The 7,534-nt window shown below is 43.2% G+C and overlaps 1 pseudogene; it reads left to right on the top strand.

The window, feature by feature from the left end:
* Positions 1-1,824: 1,824 nt before the first annotated feature.
* On the top strand, positions 1,825-5,107 carry LOC136496577 (uncharacterized; annotated as a pseudogene).
* Positions 5,108-7,534: the final 2,427 nt, after the last annotated feature.

Below are 7,534 nucleotides of genomic sequence, written 5' to 3'. Positions count from 1 at the left end.
TGTCATCTCGTGCTAATGGTATCTGACGAGAAAATCGAAAACAGAGTGTATCCTACTGCTGCTCGTCTACACGCTTGCCTATTGTTTGTGTTTAAGTTAATTCCTCATGATCTTGAAGGCTCACAGGGTACATATGCGCAATGCCGTGCTTTGTGAAAGTCGAGCTATACACGTTTTCAGTTTGATCTGCACTTTACAAAACGAACTGATCTTCTCAACATACCCATGAAACTGAATATCACAAACAGTACAAGAACAACAACAAATAGATATTTTTATTTGGTCCGATAAAGTTAAAGTCGACCGATACGCTACAGCAGGGGCTATCTGAAACTTGTGTTTTTTCTTCCGGTTCCGGTTGATCAGCAGAGACTTTTAGCCGCCGCTGCTAGTCATAGGCAATCATACAAGCAATTCTCTTTTGGAAGTGATGAATGACATTTCTTCCAACATCCTGGCTAAACATGGATCAGTATGATGAGTTGTCACGCACCTCTCAGTTATCATGCTTGAGCAATAAGTAGGCCGATCTGGGATAATCAAGGTAGCGTATAGTGGGTTGGTAGGGGATTGACGTCGAGGTAGCGGATTGCGGATAGCGGGCGATATTACGGACAATAAGTTCCAATAGTGGCATCCGATACTCCCACATAAGTTTAAGTACATGTATCATGAATAATGAGTATAAATAGACATTTAATTACACTCAAAGAACGCCTAAATCTGGACCTAGAGGCTACAGCCGATGCGTGAGTGTGTTTGAGTAGGGGTTGTGAGTCGTAGTGGGCTAGGCTGATTAGGGTTATTCATTTCCACGCTATTGCAGCCTTGCGACTGCAATATTGCCCCACTATTCAGAATTGCGGCCACAAAGTTCCAGGCTACAAAGTTCAAAGCGCTACCTCATAGCGGTAGCGGCAATGGGCCGCTACCGCTATTGCGGCCGCTACCGCCGCTATTTATTACGTTGGGGATAATAAAACAAACAAGAATGTAGTAGTAAGAGATATTTCTGTGCCTGAATGATGAACTTGTAGTGGACAATCCGGGTAAAGTTGGACCTTGCAGTACCCGCATTATCTTTACTCAAAGTGCATATTGTCATTGTCCTTTTAGCACTTGGTTTCTCCAAGATAATGAATGTTAGCTAAAAAGCCATAAAGGATGAACCTTTTGTTCTTTGTTACTTGACATCTGATTTTTTTCCTTAGGTCATATTTGGATCCACCTAGTGCTAATGGATAGCTAGCTAAGAGTATCTCCAAAAGTCTTTCTTAAATGGCGAAATAGCCATTTTCGTCCCTAAACTATCGCCCGAGGCTTAATTTGACCCCTGAACTATCAAATTGTCCACTTTCGTCCTTCAACAATCGATTTTGGACTCAATCTCGTCCGTTCCCCTTGACAGCACGCCACGTGGCTAGCTAGACATGCGTAATGTCTGTCCTGCCCCTCGCTCACTTCTTTACCCGTTGGCCGGTTGACGGTGTTTCCCTCTTCCCCGTTTCCTCCCTCTCGTCCTCATCCTCTCTGTTCGTCATGGCAGCTGCATAGGTAGGTTAGGGTTTTGGCTTGGGGCGGAGATCAGTGTGGGACGCCGGATTGTTCGAAGGGGTGGAGGCGCACCCCTTCTCCTGGTGGAGGCGCGCCCCTCGTCCTTGGGAAGACAGACCCCTGCTCATAGGCAACCACGACGCAGGAAGAGGAGTGGACGTGCTGCAAAGGTGAGATGAAGTGGCACTTCACTGGTTTTGCAATTGCGTTTGATTTCCTTGTAGAATGTTTAAATTTGACCATACAGTGGATCTGTAGGGCTGCAAAACAATGTCTGAATTAGAGGTATTGGAAGTTCGATTTCATTTTAATGGGGAATTTGTTCTTGATGCGTCAAAGATGTTGTATTGTGATGGGGATTGTGGAGTGTCCCACATAGAGAAGGACAAGATATCTATCCCAGAACTTGAAGGCCACCTATTGGATCACACAACTTTTCCTAGATCTATTAGGATGTTTTAGTTGCCATATGGTGCAGAATTGAACAGTGGAATGATGTTACTTGTAGATGACAAGTCATGTTTGGACATGATTAATGAGCTGGGAACTGCTAGAGCTGTAGATATATACACCGAATCAGTTGACATGGGTGGGAATGAAGAATCTGGAACACAGTATGCAGATGAGGATGTATTTGCCATATTTTGAGATGATAATATCATTGATTTGGATCATGTAGAACCTGTTGTTGAGGAACAAACTATCCAAAATAGGGACAAATTTGTTCAGGGTGGTAACATGCTGTGTTTGGAAGGTCCAACCCATGGTCAGGATAGTCTGAATGAAGAAGAAGAAGCAGAAGATTCAGAATCAGAGAGTGATGGCTGTGACGCTACAGGTTTCACAAGTGATAAATATGATGAAGTTAGGGAGATAAGAACCAAATACAAAGAGTTTATGTCAGAAGTAAAGAAGAGAGGAGATATTCCAATGGACAACCCAATTAAGGTTGATGGCATACAAGGTGAAGATATTCCATTAGATAGTAATAATCAGGTCTTAGAAGGTGGAGATGGTGTTGAATACTTTGATTCGGATGGTGATGCATCATATGATGAGGACAGTGATGGTGCCTTTACAAGAAGGAAGTGCAGGTTCCCAATATTTGACAGTTCTGCTGATACTCCACAGTTTGCAGTTGACATGTGCTTTAGAGGAAATGATCAATTGAAGGATGCTATAGAGAGGTATGCACTGAAGATGAAGATAAATATCAGATATGTGAAGAATGAGCAGAAAAAGGATTAGGGCTGTTTGTAGGTGGAAAGGTTGTCCTTGGCTTCTATATGCTTCCCATAACTCAAGATCTAATTGGTTTTAGATTATAACTTATAATCCTAACCATGCTTGTTGTCCTGAGCTTAAAAATAAAAGGTTATCTACAAGTAGGATATGTGAGAGGTATGAGAGTACTATCAAGGCTAATCCATCTTGGAAGGCTAGAGCAATGAAGGAGACAGTACAAGAGGATATGGGAGTGGATGTGTCGATCACAATGATTAAGAGAGCAAAGGCACGTGTAATGAAGAAAATAATGGATACTCAGACTGGTGAGTACTCCAAGTTGTTTGACTATGCTCCGGAGTTGCAGCGTAGTAATCCTGGAACTAGTGTGCATGTTGCCCTTGACCCAGAGGAAGAAGACCATGTGTTTCAGAGGTTTTACGTATGTTTTGATGCATGTAGAAGATGATTCTTAGAAGGATGCAGGAGGATAATTGGGCTTGATGGTTGTTTCCTTAAGGGGTCATTGAAAGGTGAGTTGTTATCAGCTATTGGCAGGGATGCAAATAATTAGATTTACCTAATTGCATGGGCTATCGTGGAATATGAGAATAAAGACTCATGGAATTGGTTTCTTGGGCATCTTCAGAAAGACATCAACATACCTGTTGGAGCAGCAGGCTGGGTGTTTATAACAGACCAACAGAAGGTAAATTTCTGTCTATTTATATCAATTTTATGCAAGGGCTATTTTAATCATTAAAACAAAATGTTTAAATCATTTGTGTCCATTTTATGCAGGGCCTGCTAAGCATAATATCTACATTGTTTCCATTTGCTGAGCATAGGATGTGTGCACGCCACATCTATGCCAACTGGAGAAAGAAACATAGGCTGCAAGAGTACCAAAAGAGGTTTTGGAAGATTGCAAAGGCACCTAATGAGCAATTGTTTAAGCATTATAAGAGTAAGCTTGCTGCAAAAACTCCTCGGGGATGGTAGGATTTGGAGAAAACAAATCCTATTCATTGGTCTCGAGCTTGGTTCAGACTTGGATCCAATTGTGAATCAGTTGACAACAACATGAGTGAATCATTCAATAGTTGGATTATAGAATCAAGGTTCAAGCCTATTATTACTATGTTGGAGGACATCAGGATCCATGTGACTAGAAGAATCCAAGAAAATAGGAGTAATAGTGAGAGGTGGACAATGGCAGTGTGTCCTAACATTATCAGGAAATTCAACAAGATTAGGCATAGGACACAGTTTTGTCATGTCTTGTGGAATGGTGATGCTGGATTTGAAGTGAGAGAAAAAAAAATAGGTTCACAGTAGACCTGAGAAGCAAGACATGCTCATGTAGGTACTGGCAAGTATTTGGGATTCCATGCCAACATGCTTGTGCTGCCCTATTCAAAATGGCACAAGAGCCTAACAATTACATACATGAGTGCTTCTCACTAAAGACATACAAGAAGACATACCAACATGTACTGCAGCCAGTGGAACATGAGTCGGCTTAGCCTGTGTCTCCAAATCCCAAACCATTGCCTCCTAGAGTAAAAAAGATGCTAGGCCGACCAAAGAAAAATAGGAGAAAAGACCCTTCAGAGCCAGTAAAATCTGGAACCAATTCGTCAAAAGTTGGTACTAAAATTAGATGTCGTCGCTGTGGAATTTATGGTCACAACTCGAGGACATGCTCTGTGAAAATGGTGTTTACTGAATTTACTATTTTCCCTTGCTGCACTATATTCATTCCTTACTCATTTTACTAACTTGGTCCATACTATACAACAACAAGAACAAGCTGGGTCATATAATCCTCCCGCCACCAATGCAAGTCACTCAAGCCCATTGTAAATTGAACCTGCACAGTCGAAGCAAACTAAAGGAAAATCCATAGCGGCATCATCAAGTAAGAGTAAGATGCCTAAGGGTTCATCATTTATACAGGTTAGTAATAATTCCGACATGTCCATGCTACAGCCTAAGTAAATTGTATATTTGCCTAAATTGGTTTTGCTGTTTACAGTCTGGCCATAAGAGAAGACTGATATCTTTTGGAAAGAGTGCTCAAGCATCTGCGAAGTCAAGTGCTCAAGCATCGGCAAAGGCATCTGTTGGAGGGAGTGCTTTTGTTGTCATTGAAACCAATGCTGGGACTGCTGGCTCATTTGAAAAGGCAACAATCAATGTAAAAGGTGGACGTGCCTCTGCAAAAATCCATTCGACTTCACTTGGTCGTGGATCAGCATCAGGCCAAAGCAGCTCATCCCAGAAAAAAACAACAGAGCTAGTGAATTCAAAGAATAAGATGATGTAGCTTGCCAATGTAGTTTCAAAGCAGCAATGCTTTTGTATCACTTAGTCATAATGTCGTGAACACTTGCATTTGTTATGTCAAAACCATGAGCATGAGACATGTTAAATTTGTTTTTGCATTCATTTCTCATTGCCTCAAATAGTGGTTACACAATGAGCCATATGCCACAAGCAATTACAATGCTAAAACAAATTAAGATTACAATGCACTCTTGTTGTTCTCTAATAGTATATTTCAGTTCACGAATTTCTTGTTTCGCTCTCTGTCAATCAGCATACATATCATCCCATTGTCCAGCTGAATGTTCGTACAGCTCCGACATGCTATGCCTCATGGAAACTAGGTCCTGAATCACCCTTTTTGCTCTACCTTCAAAGTGTTCATCGATCCAATACTTGAAATCACAAGGCTACTCAACTTGTGAGCACGCCAGGAACCTTCTTCCTGTGTCTGGACTAGACCAACAATAACACAAAATTGGGGAGAATCCATGCCGGCATGTAAGCCCTGTTGAAAGGTCCTAATATGGCTTGAGGGGGGGTGAATAGCCTATTTAAAAATCTACAAATCAACTAGAGCAATTTGATTAGTATGACAAATAGCGTAATGCAAACTTGCTCTAGCTCTACAAGGGTTGCAAGCCACCTATCCAACAATTCTAGTTGCAATGATTACTTAGGCACACAAACTTGCTATGTAATTACTCACTAAGAGCTCTCAACCTTGCTACTCTAAAGAGCTCAACTAGATGAATATAAAAATAAAGCAAGCTCTAAATTTTAATTACACTAAAGAGCTTGTGTCAACTAGTTTGCAAGAATGTAAATAAGTGAGTAAGGTGATTATACCGACGTGTAGGGGATGAACCAATTACAAGATGAATATTAGCCAATCACCGAGAGAATGCCAAAGACAAGAGACAATCGATTTTCTCCCGAGGTTCACGTGTTTGCCAACATGCTACGTCCCCGTTGTGTCGACCAACACTTGGTGGTTCGGCGGCTAAGAGGTGTTTCACAAACCTCGTCCACGCTATTGGACACCGCAAGAACCGACCCACAAGTGAGGTAACTCAATGACACGAGCAATTTACTAGAGTTACCTTTCAGCGCTTCGTCGGGGAAGGTACAACTCCCCTCACAATCACCGGAGACGGCCACAAACAATCACCAACTCGTGCTGATCCTCCATCGCTGCTCCAACCGTCTAGGTGGTGGCAACCACCAAGAGAAACAAGTGAAATCCGCAGCGCAACACGAATACCAAGTGCCACTAGATGCAATCACTCAAGCAATGCACTTAGATTCTCTCCCAATCTCACAATGATGATGGATCAATGATGGAGATGAGTGAGAGGGCTTTGGCTAAGCTCACAAGGATGCTATGTCAAAGAAAATGTGCAAGAGTACCCCCTTGAGCCGGCCATGGGGCTATAAATAGAGCCCCAATCAAATAGAGCCGTTATACCCCTTCACTAGGCAAAACGTGCTCTGACCGGACGCTCCGGTCATACTGACCGGACGCTGGCCCTCAGCGTCTGGTCGCCCGATGGACGCCACGCGTCACCAGCTTCAAACGCTGTTCGTCAGATTTCAACGGCTACGAAGCTGACCGGACGCTCCGGTAAAACTGACCAGACTCTGAAGCCCCAGCGTCCGGTCATTTCCAGTAAGCTCCCCGAGGCATATTTTTTCGACCGGACGCAGACCAGCGTCCGGTGCTCAACCCTAGCCACTGTGCCGTCTGACAGCTCGACCGGACGCAGCCTTTCAGCGTCCGGTCGCTGAGTGACCGACGCCAGCATCTTCGCGATCAACTTGTTTTCACTTCTAACTTCTTCACCCTTGCTCCAATGTGCTAACCACAAGAATTTGCATCCGGCGCAATAGAAAATAGGCATTCCATTTTCCCGAAAGCGCCGAATCCCGCCTCGCAAGCTTGGTGGGAGGGAGAGAGGGACCCAAACCCATCTCAACCCTGCAAACACCACCTCCTTTGTAAATGTGCCAACACCACCAAGTGTACACCACCATGTGTATATGTGTTAGCATTTTCACAATCATTTCCCAAAGGATGTTAGCCACTCAACTTGCCACACCACTCGATCCTAGCGACAATGCAAAGTTAGATCACTCGAGTGGCACTAGATGACCGATATGCAAATAAGTTTGCCCCTCTTGATAGTACGGCCATCTATCCTAAACCCGGTCATAAACTTCTCTACACACCTATGACCGGTGAAATGAAATGCTCTAGGTTATACCTTTGCCTTTCGCATTCCATTCCATCTCCTCCAATGTCGATGCAACACATGCACCAACACGATCAACAATGATATGATCCACTTCATATCATCACGTGATCATATTGGTTCATCGATCTTGACTTTACTTGCTCTTCACCATTGCCATCGTCCATCGGCGCCAA

This window comes from Miscanthus floridulus, chromosome 12 (assembly GCF_019320115.1).
Source record: "Miscanthus floridulus cultivar M001 chromosome 12, ASM1932011v1, whole genome shotgun sequence".
NCBI lineage: Eukaryota > Viridiplantae > Streptophyta > Magnoliopsida > Poales > Poaceae > Miscanthus > Miscanthus floridulus.
Note: the sequence above shows the minus strand (reverse complement) of the source record. Positions and strands in the feature narration are given on the sequence as shown.